Consider the following 14,625-nt stretch of genomic DNA (forward strand, 5'->3'; position numbering starts at 1 on the left):
GTCCTGAAGTCTCCGAGCCATAAGCTCGACGGCAGATGGACTCCGGGAGTTATAAAGCGACAAGTTGGTAAAGCTTGTTACGAGATTGTGTTGGAGACTTCCCCATTGAGCCAGATATATCACAAAGATCACGTCAAATTGTATCATGATGCTGATCTGCTATTGGTCTTATTTCAAAAAGTCCGTCCACTCCTGGACATACTCCTACTCAATCGGCAAAAAGGCATTTGAGCGAAGCTACTGGAGAGCCTCCGCTGCCGAAGAAGTCGAAGATCATCGAACCTCTCGGTTCAAGAGGTTTGCATCCTTTTGACATGCATACACTCACTGGTTGGAGAGTACGCGATGATGAGCCGAGAGTAGGCATTGTTCTTGGTCGAGATATTAATGATAAAGTAGTGGTTCATGAACACCATATTCGAGATGACTCTGCTATCCCTTTATGGATAGATGACAATGGTATTATCCATGAAGGAGGTGTACCCACTACAAAGCCAGTTATTGTAACTCTAGAGCCGAAGGATCTTGTCAGACTTACTACTATTGATAATCTTACTCTCACTCCCCGGGCCAAGAAGAAACTCTCTGAGATGGGCCTTTCCTTTGGGGAGGGATGATGTTGGATTCATATAATTGTATGAGATTCGTGCATTTTGCAGTTGCACGCATACACATACGTTTAGCTAAGTTTGAGCAAAAGGCTCTTGTGAGATCTAACTGGCCGTTAACTACAGAAGTTGAGTTGCCCAGTCACACATCCATAGTTGTCTTAACATCTACCTCAGCGACAATAATCTAACAATGGACCTCGAAGTCTTCAAGAAAACGCTTTCTCAGGTGATAGATTTGCCGGACGTTGTGTTGTCAGCGATATGCGCGTACTAGTCGATTCGATGTTCGAGACATCGTAATTTATTATCCTGCGAGGGTAGCATGACCTTAGGAAATACTTCTGAAACCTGACCTCCCGCATACGACCCGGCGAGTAGGGGCACAGAAGTTTCTCCTTCTGTGCGAACTCAAACACAAGTTGTGTTACACAACAATATGCAAGATGTGGGAGGTGCATTGGTAATGTCGATACTCGCTCAACGCAGTGCTTTTCTTCTTTCCGCTATTGGGTTTTCAGCTATCGGGTACTACCCAATGGGTAGCTTCTGACCGAGGAATTCCCTAAGTAAATTTTCCTCCGACTGCGCAAAGAATGCGAGACCCGAATTTTTTGAAGTTCAAGTTACTAACTTAGACATTGACTTCACTACCAGTGAGTTGCCATTCTAATGGACTATCTAACCGTTAGCCTCGCATAATGCGAACCGCAATACTAGTATAATCTACCGTCACTAGAAATGATTTAGACCTAAAAATACAATCACCTAGTGACCCCGTGGCCTTCCAACAGGAGCTGCAAAACATATACAGTAGGCTCGACTCGCAGCGAATTCGATGCTTGAATCCTTCGGGGATCACGTTCTGGATTCCGCTACTGGACTATCTAGGCTCGGAGCATCATCTTCAGTCACCGTCCTGGCGATAGTATCAATATATTGCTCGGAGCAGAGCCAGGATATGGCAATTCCAGCCTTGCCAGGGGGAAGGTTGGGTTCTACCAGTAGTACTAGTAGTAGTTCTCAAGTTTAGCATTGGGATCACGTTGAGCGTGATAACAGAACTAGACTGACTGTATATGGGTAGGACCTCATTCACTGCCGGGATCCAGTACCGATTTCTATGTCCACAGTACCGATATTCTCGTCAACGTGTTCAGCCTCGTTAACTTCTGGCAAGGTTAACTATCGGGCGCTCTCCTCCATGCGGCCTAGAGCAGCCAGGGCAACAGTAATCAAAACACAGGGCATGGACTTCCGCTGCTCCCAGAATTTCGGACAACACGAAGATATCATCGGCGGATGGATAATCGACAGAGACAGTGGCACGGTTGAGCAGTTGGAACAGTAGTAGGGATGTTTGCCCTTGACTCCAGTGCTCAGTACTCGGCTAAGGTTGTCGACCGCGATTGAGAACTTGGCAAATGCCACTAGAAATCCACAAATACCAAGAAAGAATATCAACGTAGAGAGAATTAGGTAACAGACAGAGAGATCCCCGTCGCTCAAGACTATAGTCAGGTCGTCCACAAATTCTGCGATTCCACCTCGCCCACCCGAACCTGGGGGTGCCGCCAGTAGGCACTTAACCTGGCGTCCCAGGGATTACTCCAATGATTCGGGTCCATGGACCCCGAGACAGACCCTATCTGGAGAATAATACGCCTCATCACCCGTGTGCACTTCAAGGCGATTTAGACACCCTTCATGCGAGCAATGTCGGAGCATATAGAATGCTGAATGACAATCTGCAAAGATCAGTACCGCTGGCCGAAGGAGCCTCATACAGCACATAAGCACAGAGATGAAGGTAGTATGAGTGGAACTCGACGGTAACGCCCCATTCAAGGGCCTATAATCATAAATAAGAGGACCCTTTCTACTCGAGCAGGTCAGGAAAACCTCAGCAGCAGCAGCTGAAGGTTTGGAGGACATGCGCCGCCAGTGACCTCGGGAGATATACATGGAGACCAGTGACTGATACAGCGGCCGCTGTTTTGCACTTAACTTGGCGTAGACCTTAGTGGCATACTGGTGACCTCGGAGGAGCAGACCGTCGCATGAGAAAGTGCATCGAGCAATTCGAAGATACCAGAGACAGCGGAATGGATCTCTACGATAGATCCATTGGCAACCCCAACGGTTAAAGGATGCTCGAGCTTGTATGATGATACTGGAAGACGATCAGTATCATTGGTGGCCACGTACGAGTAACCAGAAGCGGAATCAACAACACAGTCGACCTCGACGCCCGCGAGGCGCCCAAGGACAATCTCTGGAAGAGATTGAGGAATGTTGAGGAACGACGATTGCTGGATTATATCGTCGACATCATCCGCCCGACAAGGGCTCTCGGCTTTCTCTATCGACTTAGCCGAGAAGAGAGGGACAGCATCAGTTGACGACTTCAATGGAATAGAAGGAATAATACATCTAGGACTTCGATCTATCAGGGAGCAGACTGGTTCAGAACATTACTGATTGGGGGTCCCGGATCAATTATCTGAAAATATACAGTGAGTTGCAGACTTTAGTGAATTATTAGAAGTAAAAGTAAAAGTAGAATGGGCCTCGTACCCTACTGGCGCCGATAATAACGAGGCCCTGTGGCTTCTCCCAGCGTCTGAAAAGGTCGAATAGCGACGCCCATCTCCGCGCACGTCACAGCATTGAGGTTACTCTTCATGTGATCGCCATCATTCGCCATCATTGAACGCGGCAAACCCGTAAATGTAACCATAGGAGTGATGGAGGATCAGAGTATCATCGGTGACCAAAGTTTTATTCGTTCGGAAATACATAACGGTTCCCTCTGGATGTTGTGCCGCGAGTTCAGAGATTGGAGCTGGGCTACTAGAGTCCTTGACCCTATGAACCTTTTCTGGTCGCTTGAAACCCATCGTGAACTGCCTCCCAAAAGACTCTGCGTTCTCTATTGACTTGCACACCGTTGTAATAGCAGTAGTGACGCAGATCGGAGGCTGTCCAGCACCTGGGGGCATCCTTGTGAAGATTCAGATGATTTTCTCACCTCGCTATCACCCCGTTGAGAAGTTGAGATATGCTGTATTCGCCAAGTTGATCGATAACATATAGCTTTTGTGGTTTTTGCTAACAGAAGATTACAGGCTCCTTACAGATTGCCCTGTCGTGTTCTGTCCGGTGCCTGGAGCTACATAATATTCAAGACATCGGATGACACTTTTCTGAGAAAACTGTCTGCTAGGAATCGGATCTCAGCAGGCTCACTCCCATACACGAAGAAACATAGGTTGCCAATAACGGTCCCCCTCTGCTTGAAGGTCTCAGCCATGTTGCCATATAAACTTGTGGGTTCGCAGGCGACGAGAAACCCCTGCATGGAGTGATGTCTTGGAACCAAACTGTCGCAGCAACGGTGCTGTAGTAGCGGTCCACCTATGTTTAGACGTTTAAGCATCACTCTCTGCTGTCTCATGCAGCAGCTGCATTGCAGCTTAGAAGATCCGTCCACGGAGTTGAGGAGCTTAGCAGTCGAAGGAGACGATCAAGGCCATCCAGCAGTTCAACAGGTTAATTGATAGCACTCCCATCAGTAGATTCGTCTGATGCTAGTTTGTTTGGCTTAGGATATATTATATGCAATGCTAGTTCACGCGGAATTTTTACCGCCAGCCGTAAGCTAGTTCCTTTGCCTGCGATGCCATACTCCATAGTTCGTAAGGAAACACTAGCCCTAGAATATGCGTTGACTGCTCTTATCACTCGCGCTAAAGATTTTCCTTATCCGAGGAATCGGGTATTCTATGTGCTGACTGACTCCAATGTTGTTCTTCAGAGAGCTTCTCGAGTCCTAAGCCATGGTCACGGAGATGCTGCCACTGTCTGGAAAGCGCCCCAAGGCTGGAGCACATGGGAGATCAATCACTGCAAAGCCATAGCCGATCAGTTGAAGGTTCTCCAGGAGATAGCCAGTCCACAGTCAGTCCACTTACGTCACTGCCCTGGTAACGCCAATCTTTCCGATGGCTGTAGTCGAGGACTTGATCCCTTCGGTGAATCTTATCCTCAAGCCGAACGATTCCTTCGAGAGCTACTGGCATCTCACGGCACGCCCGTTGTCGAGCAAGCGAGTGGTATCGATTGGGTGGGGTTTGCATCCGATGAAAACGGCTGGTCCACTGACACTCTACCCCAATCAGTTGGGCATGACAAGGTATCCAAGGTCAAAGCTGGTCTCTATCCTCTGATCGTTGCTGCTCAAGCCGAGGACCCCCACACTCAGATATGCCTAAGCTTACTCGACTCCAAGCAAAAAACTACTACTCTACCAGATCAACTACAACGACGTCTCCAAAGCTACTCGCATGATGAGAGAGCAAGATTTGTGGTGGTAGTTGAGGAAGGACAAAGGGTCCTACGGTTGGGAGTCGGTCGAGCAGTAAACGAGAACGACCCGTCTAAATCGCCTATCTTCGTCCCGGAGACAGTGAGAGATGCGGTCATCAGCCACCTCCACAGCTTCTCCTGTTATCAGCCATCCAAGTACTTGGTAGCTTATGCCGAGAAGTACTACTACTACTACTACTACTACTACTACTACTACAAAGGTATAGGAAAGGCCATTCGTGCATACTCGCGCAGCTCCCCTGGTTGCCAGCGCAGCAGGCATGCAAAGATGTGGCCAGATACATGTCAAAGAGTCATCCCCAAGGATTTTGATGTCAACTGCGTGTTAACACTGGATTGGATGGGTCCGCAAGTGAGCCCTATGGTCCGGTAGCAACGGTGCCCTATGTCGGTGGTCAAGATCTGTTACAGACGACCAAGAATGAGAGCGAGGTTCCCAGATATACTCTGCATATATACGACCTAGTATTTCGCTACAGTGCCTTCTATCTAGCACGGGACGAGCCAGCCAGCTCTGCCAGACTACTTACCGAGTACCATTTCCACAAGCATTTCCACATTTCCACGGTTATCCACAATATATTGTGGTCGATCAAAATAGGAGTTTCATTGGCAAAATATATGTTGGATGGGCGGCATCTCTGGGCATATCAGTGGTAGCTCAAGCTCCATATGCATCATTCCGCCGCAGCTATCTTGAACGCCAACATCTGGAGTTCTGGGCTCTAATCAGAACCATCCGCGAGGATGAGCCGGCTTGAGGCCTCACTCTTTCTCCGTGGTATGCTCTTGTTCCCAAAGTGGCCTCAACAATCAACTCTACACCGGTAGCGAGCGACATCACCCCCAACGACTTGATTTTTGCAGCGGCACCCAAGCCACCACCATCGATCTCTTCAAGACTGCCCAATCGGAGCACGAGGATTTCAAGTAAAAAACCTACGTCGAGGCTAAGCGTAGAGGTCACCAGGATATGTTCAAAACCTTTCATGAGCATACATTGAGCCGCTTGCGGAAGACAGCCATCAAGATGGCAGAGAAGAGTAGACGTCGCCGAGCTCCAAACTTAGCTCCCTACCAGAAGGGTGACTGGCTCTGAGTTGCGTCCAATACCATCAATAAGCTCAAGCCCCGATGGACTGGTCCTTTCAAGTGTATGGGAGGTGAAGAAGTGACTGGCTCGACCCAATTGATAGAGATATCTTCTTGGAGTGACCAACCCCGAGGACAAGTGCATGCAGCGACGAGCAGTTAGACGTCTACTGGCGACAAGATAAGAGCCAGCCGACGACTACCTCTGCTGTCTTCCCAGTCTCGGGAGACATACCGACTGTAAAGTCGGAGCAGTTCCCTGCGATGCGACACTTCATGATCGAGGGTGGCGACAAGGAATGGCAGCTCTTGGTTGCAAGGTCGGTCGTCCCCATCAAGGATTCTACTGATCTATGGTTACAGTGCGATCAATGTGACGTGTGGACAGAAGTTACGGCAGTTCTCCATGAAGCCTATAAGGGTGATGCTCCATTCAGTTGCAGCATTCTCGGTGTTCCATGTGTGTTTCCGGACATGTGATTCTCGTATTTGTTATCTTGCTGCTATCAATTTTACGGTCGATTATTCGAGCTGCATATCATCAGCAACAAATCGCTGTACTCATTTGGGGGCGGCCAGTATCCTCATATCTTTGATCGTCGCCCGCCCGAGCGTTTTACAGTACTCTCTACTGTAGTACTCTGTACTATCTCAAAGCAGCATGATCAATTAAGCAAGAGTAACGTTTGGTTTCTCTTCTATGGTTGTGTTGAACGATGATCTCGACAACTCTCCCAACACGACTAACGAGTCCGTAATGGCCAGTGAGCATATCATCCTAGACGTTCTTAATACCGTCCCTATAAACTCACCAGACTTTTGGAATACACTTCGTGTGATAAATATTTCAGGGCGGTGGCGACGCCGGCAACATTAACTGATTCGTAATTAATAAAAACGGCTCATCCTCATTGATAAAATGAGATAGACAGATTGTCAAAACACTGATTATCGATGAGAGCTCTAAAGAGTCTCGAGCTTCTCCCAACTCGGAATTCATCAGTTCAAGATCATCATCATCATCATCATCATCATCAGCTGTTACAACCACTCAATCGTTTCGGACACTTAGCACTAGACATTCGACCGAGCGCGAACAATGTACCCTCGCCACCACCTTCTTATTCGAGTCACTAGTCACGTCAGCTCTGCGTTGCAAGGTGTTGGCTATCAGGTTTATGTTGAAATTCAAATGCCTAATCTGTAAGGTCCTCAGATAGACAACGCATTACGAATCAGTACGAACCCACAATTGTTATTCATGCTAAGGCTGCTGCTGCTTCTCGAGGTGCGCCCGTTCTTCATGCAATTTTCGTGCACTATCAGTTTACTTGGGTGAAAGTCCAGGCTTGCATGGGGCAAACTCAAGCGAGCGTAACAAGTATCGCTCGTGCGTGCGTGGCGCACGCCATTGTGATCGACCCGAATCAGAAAGTGGTGCAACCGGTCGAGACTGAAGTGACAGCAATCTGGCTGTCCAGGAGCCTCTCGAGCCTCTGTAAAATTTCTGTTTCGGTCTGCAGAGATCTTCATTTGTTTACGTATAGATGTTGAAATGTTCAATCAGATTGCTTACCATCTCGAATTTGAGCAGGAGTTGACTAATTATCCGGTCTTCATCTCTCGTCATCTTTGCATTCTTCGTTATGATCTACTGACCCGGGCTCAGTGATCAGCTTGATATGTTACAGATCCTAGATCGCCGGCCTTCTAGCTTGGGCAAGCTCCTCTTCTAAGGTACCTTTTGGGAGACGTCTTTGAGCGTTGACTCAGGAGGGAACTTCTCGTGTACCCGCAACGCACTGTCGAGCCACTGACCGAGGCTCAGTGTGGTCATTTATCGGAGACACGTCCGTGAGCGTTGACTCCTATGACCCGATGGAGCCTCCGAGTCACGTTGCACGGGAGAATCTCCGTTGTTCATCTCTGGCCTGGTTTGCGTTAGAGAACCGGCCACGAGAGATCATCCATCATGCAGTTGCCGAAAGCTACAAATCACGGACCCAGTTTACGGGTTCCGTGTTGTGGTTTTCGACCACTGCCCCTCCCGGACTCGCAGATCAGAGGTTTCAGTGACGTTATCGTCGACAGGCTATTTCAACTTGGTGTCACTGTCGCTGACCTTCCGATCTTGGTCTTAAAGCCGGACATGCTGAAGAACACGGTTGTTGATGTCCTCTGCCCCATTGGTAAAGAGAAAACGGCAGACCAGACGTAGCTCCTTTCGGTTCGTGGTCTGAGGATTGGATCCGCTTTACAAGGTGCTGTTAAGGCCTTTTTCAACAAGCATGGTGCTGCCGCACAGGTCAACTCGAGTACATGGAGCGTATCTCGAGACGTTATCGTGGTGGTTGCCCAGGTTTGGTAGTCGACCAGGCTAAGTGAAACTGCTGAGTGAGTTTCTTGCTACCTACCGAGAGGTAAAACTAGACTCCGATCGTTCCACAGGAAACAAGTAGCCGGTAGTGGATGTCAGCGGCAACATCCAATGGAATCCCGACTCGGCGTATGGCCGAGTTGTACGGCCTTCTCCCTATCGTATTATGTATCGATACTAGCTGCGGAGCCTCGGAGCCTGGTTTCATCTCTCGGTAGGTAGCAAGAAACTCATAGGTTCTATTTTTTGGCTCCCAAAATGTCCTCCCCCGACTCGCGACCTTCACGTGGCGAACCGGATGAACCGCTCGCTGTTTCTTGGACAGCTGATGCGGTGATCGACAGCAAGCGGGCAAGACGACGCCGTGGGACGCGATCACAAGTCGCCCTGATGAGATGTCGGGTGGCAAGAGCTGCCAGGCGTCGACTCAAGCGTCAGCGTACCCGGACGCATCGCGATAGTTCTGAGAGGCGTAGGACACCCTCAGTAGTTCGAACTACAGTCCTCATAGTGGTGGATCCATCAGGTCGTACAACCGAAGGGACGTAGACCCCAGTGTGATACGCATGTACACCTGGAACGTACGTTGCCTATTAGGATACGCCAACAGGTTCGCAGTCGTTGAGTTCTTGAAAGCGATCGGGAGTGATGTCCCAATAATCGCCCTACAGGAAGCTCGACTACGAGAGGAAGTGCAAGGGGAATCGCTAGGGGATCACATCCTCTACAGCTGTCCTGCATTACGCGGAATCGGTGGAGTGGGTTTCCTAGTCCATCCCAATGTCAGAGTTCAGTCGTGGGTATCTATTTCAAATAGAATAGCTCACATCACGCTGAACAGTGACATGACCATTGTCGTGTGCTACGCTCCCACAGAGGTACCATACTTCTGAACTTTTCGAGTTTCGAGGCTCGATCTCGAATCGATTCGGTCCCAGAGGTTATACAATCGATTGGTCCAATATCGATACCGGTAACCGAGAATCGATCTCGAATCGATTCTTTCGATTTAGGGGCGCCGGTTCGATCCAAGGCTCCGGCATTTTTATGTATTTTCTATTTCGAAAAGTTGCGCACAATGGAACCACTGAAACCCGGCACCTGCTCATCCGCGCCCCTAGATTCGTCGCCCCTAAGGTACTCAATCCGCCCCTAAATTGCCCAATCCGCCCCTAAATGACTCGTACCGGCCCCTAACTTTTCAAGCTACCCGAGCGTCCCTGAAGCTTCACTGCAAGCATGTCACGTGGCTTTGTTGACTGCCATGACATCTTGAGGAAAACTCATGTGCATCACGCTTGACCCTGGCCGTCTGAAAGATACATGTTCGAACTTGACCAGCCACTGGCTTGAACGTTTCGAAACCTTGGCCGACGCAATGATCAATCTAGTTTCGCATCGTTGTGTTGAGCCGTGCTATCTACTGATCTTGGCCGGCGGCCAATGGCCGCCCTGAACACGTACTGAGCGTACTGAACTCCACCACGTAACTACATTTATTAGCTAAGCACACTGGTATGGGTCACTGAGACAGAAACTGTGCCATGTATGTCAGTCTCAGAGAAGCTGTAACGATAGCGGATGACTCATCCAACTTTAGAACGCATGTGGCATATTTAGGGGCGGATTGAGTAATTTAGGGGCGGGGCGAAGAATCCGGATTTTTGAACCTATGCTATATGCGATAACTATTAGAGTTATTAGGCTACTTAGTAGCCGCTACTAGGGATATTGAATTTGCGGTGTGGATTATGCTCAGAAATAGTATTTGGATAATCTTCTTCTGAATTACCGAAGAACAATCTCGAGGGTTCGTCGAGGCTCGAGGCAAACGCGCAATCTGACCGAACCCGGGGAATACCATCCTTCCGACCCGGGGAATCGGCATCTGCAGAATATCTGGCTGTCGCCGCAATTGGCAGCGTGCCACAGCAAAGCGATTCGCCTCGGGCGAACAGCAAGGTCGTGCGCGGATATTCAGTATCTCGCTGATGGAGTCTATCCGAGTCAGATAATCAGACAGCCTCCCAGTGCCTGTGGCTATCAACTGAGCGGTCTAGCCTCGACCCTTACTTTTTCTTCTCGTGGAAGTGCTTTGCTAAAGGCATCCTGAATTGTTGCAATAATATGACAGGTGCTGTAGACCCTATAAGTAACCCTCAATGCTGACGTAGAAGAGCATTTCAATGAATTTCGAGTTTCGAGGTGGATCGATTCCTCGAATCGAATCGATTCGTCTGCCCGCCGCAGCATCCTCGATTGATTAGCACCGAACAATCGATCGATTTTCGATATCTCGATCCAATCGAGCCTCGGTCCGATGTATGAGAGGTACCGCCGCAGGGTCAAAAGGATGAGTCTTGGGATGCTGTCGAAGAAGTGGTGAGACTAAAAAGTCCGGAAATTGTCTGCGGTGACTTCAACGCCAGGTTAGATTCAGATCTCGCGAGGGATCCGATCCACGGCCTCGGCAAGGCTTATGCCTATGAAGAGACCAATGACAATGGATGAAGACTAGTCATGCTTGCTGCTGCCTCACATACTGGCCATGCAGTGAGTCCTTTTCCCAAGCCCCAAACTCACCTTGGGACGTGGCTCGCCCGGTAGAGAAGTGCTGGCATCAGCTAGATCACTTCCTGATCCGCAGCAACAGGAAACTACAAGTGCTGGATGTTCGTGTGAGACAGACAGTCATGGGTTCATCTAATCACTGTGCACTAGGACTCTCATTTCGTAACACAACAACTTGTCGGCCCACCCGGCGTCTCCAAGGACGGAAATTAGCCTCACGTCCTATCGTTGATAGACGGGCTTTTATTGCGAAGGTCCGCGAAAAGGAAGCCCAGCATGAGCTCGAGATGGGTATGATCCATACTTGTCCTCAGGATGGTGCCCACTCAGACGTAGTCCATGCATTTCAAGCTCCCATGCGTAAGCTGGATGGGGTAAAATCGTGTTTTAAAAAGCCCTGGTTCTCTGCATCTCATGTTGCAGCTGCAGTTAGCGAGAAGAGACTGAAATGGGAGGCGTTACTATCTAGGAAGACACCAGAAGCTTTCAAGTCATACCGCGAAGCTCGCAGTAACGTGGTGGAAGTAGTGAGAAAAGCTAAAACCGATTTTATAGAGCTGAAGTGCTCACAGATTGAGAACGCGGAAGCTCAACACGCTGTTGGGAATGTCAAGGCTTCACACTGACCCACAGACGACATGATCTTCTCTCTCCGCAGGTGTTTGCAAGATTTTGCAGCAACTATTCGCTCCGAAAACTTGCACTCTACCTGCATTGAGCCAGTCGACCTCCCAATAGAGCGCACGGGAGGGGATGACATCACCTTGGATGAGGTGAAGGACTCTCTCTGCTCTATGGATAACGGTAAAGCTCCCGGAGCAAATGGGTGCTCACATCAGCTTTGAAAGCCGGTGATGAGCATAGTCTGAGGATCTTACACCGCTTGTGCAGAGAGTGGTGGAGTGAACCGGGGACTATTCCCAGAGCTTCAAGACATTCCATTATTATCTCTTTCTATAAGAAAGGCCATAGGAAGGTAGCAGGCAACTATAGGGGGATAAATCTGCTCGATCATATCGGCAAGGTTTATTCCCGAGTTTTGGGGCAGAGGCTTAAGCCTCTAGCAGAGAGTTTCGTTGGAGAGAAGCAGTTCGGATTTCTGCCAGCAAAGGGCACTCTAGACGACAAAAGCCTGAGTGATACAAGAGCGACGCTTTCCGAAAGCAGCCTGCTCCCAAGAAAAAACCTCATTAACAATGGAAGAGATTCTACTCAGGACACATTGTTCAAGGCATTTGAGCGACAAGAGACTAATCGGCCGACACTCTGAACCTCTATTATGTTTAGATTTCTTAGGAAGAAGAACGCATGTGGCCGACAAGAGTTCATCTAGGTTCAAACTACCGTCTAAAACACCATTCAGATGAGATGCAACGATCTTGCGAACGAGGTCATTACAGGAAGCCAAACGCAGAAGTGATCCATGGACTAGATCCGGACCAGCTGCTTTGCTAGTGGGGGCCCGCTGCAGACAAGACCTAACTTCATTTATAGTAAAGTTTCGATCGACCTCACCAATTGCGTTAGAAGGCATGATCCACTCCGAAGATGGGATAGGCGGAAACTTGGACTGCCAAATAGCCTTCCAATCCTCAGCGCACTGATCAGGGTCTAACGATACGCCTCCCTTATTCCGGCGACATATCTTAGCTGCTTTCCAACATCCATCAGTATCAGCGGTGAGTTTAACTAAACGGTCACGCCGAAGACGATTGCATTCAGTACGGGCAGCACTGGCAACTGAACCCGAAACCAAACCACGGATAAGGCATCGGGGTCACCGGCTGACATACTGAATCTGGCGACGGAACTTATTCACTACCATATTTCCCTTGCCTGGGCAGATAGGGGCGACTTCAGAGTCAGTACCACGTAATAGGGAACACAAGGAGACTAAGGTCGGGTGTTCATCATCGGTGTCAAGTCGACGAATAAGTGTAGCACAGAAAGAGGCTGCCTTCTCAGGCGACGATTGCAGTTGAGAGGCCGAGTAAGGTAGCCTAGGCCATGACTTCGAGCCAGGTGTTGTGAGGTTTACAAAACCTAGGAGAGGATCATGATCAGAACATCCTTGGGGGTCGAGGGTATGAAACCGATTGGGGAAGAGATGAGTTAATGACTCAAGAGTAAGAACATAGTCGATCTTACGACCTGACCGAGATCGAGTAGGCGACTCATCACAAAGGCGTCTGAAGGGTCCGTCACCAGTGATAAAGCCGTGGAGAGACTCTGCACTGCCACTCAAACAACCACCAGCATCACGAGAAATGTCTACATTAAGATCAGAACCAACTATGCCGGGCTTATTACTTCCCACTACTGATGAGAGAGCCAAAAAAAATAGCATCTAAACGCTCGTAGTGTCGAGGACTTTGTGTGCTGAGGGGACATGCATATGCAGAGCATACCACAACACCACATGTTTCGTAGATCCCAACAGCCCAGTCCCGTTCACTCCCCGTTGTTGCACTGTACGGACAGCTGTTCCTTTCCGCGCCGCAATGTCCACTCCACCCTTCCTCTTGACTGGATTCACTGTTAAGAAGGAGACATTGTCATAGAGGTCCTTGAAACGGTGGGAGGCGCCTTGAGTCTCTTCGAGGATTGCACAATCAAACCTTCTGCCGTCAAGGCCTTCCGCAATGAGACGAACGGCGTCAACTGTAAGCCCACCAGTGTTCCAGGAGAGAAAACGCACCTTCGAGTAGTCAGGTGAGGGGTGACAGGGTCGCTTTGTCAGAGTTTTATTATAGAGTAGGTTAGCACAGTCAGCGACTCGTATGACCCTCCACATGACGGAGTGAATAACCGGAAAAGGGAAAACCTTGCATTCGGGTTTCATTGCAGATTTGATCGTTCGAAGGCATGTGGAAGATAAGGCACACATGCAACAGTCCCTCTCTACTGCCTGAAGCATACCAACAGCTTCTGAGAGCCTCGTATGTCTCATGCCTCTTACAGCCGGTAAACTCTTTAACTTTGTCGCGAGAGCCGAGGCTGTCCACAATCTCGACCCATAACCAGCGCCCGATACGAGAAGAGATGCAGCACAGCCAGTGTTCACTTTCGTCCAGAGGAAGAGTCCTACTAATTTCGCTATGCGAACGCCACTTAAAACTGTCCACACACACCAGTTAAGGGTACGGCGCTGATCGCAAGATAGCGCCGTACCGTGATCTTGAGTGAGAGCAACAAAACAGAGCAACAAAACCCTTGGTCAAAACAGGGGGAACGAGAAATTTTCCTCCAGGCTCGGGTCTGTTGCCGGTGTATTCTCCTTCTCTCAGACCTGCGGTAACGCCTTCTTGCTATCGCTGCCGCAGAAGCTGTGCCGCGACAAGTAGGCCTGCGTTTCCTCCCTTGTATTTGGTCCTGCATCTCCTGTGCTGAGGGAGCAGGGCACCAGGGTTCCCGCGTGGACTGGGGGGAGGGCATTTCCAGAAGGAGAAAAAAGAACGCTCTCGAGCCGGTTCCACCCGGGAATTTTTCTTTTACCTTCACTAGTTGTTTGTGGGACATTGCCTATAGTGCCTGCGTGCCAGGCAACGTGACTGTGGTGTTAAGCCAATGCACGGCGTGTTGTGAGGT

The sequence above is a fragment of the Perkinsus marinus genome, assembly GCF_000006405.1.
Source record: "Perkinsus marinus ATCC 50983 genomic scaffold scf_1104296958712, whole genome shotgun sequence".
Classification (NCBI taxonomy): Eukaryota; Perkinsozoa; order Perkinsida; family Perkinsidae; genus Perkinsus; species Perkinsus marinus.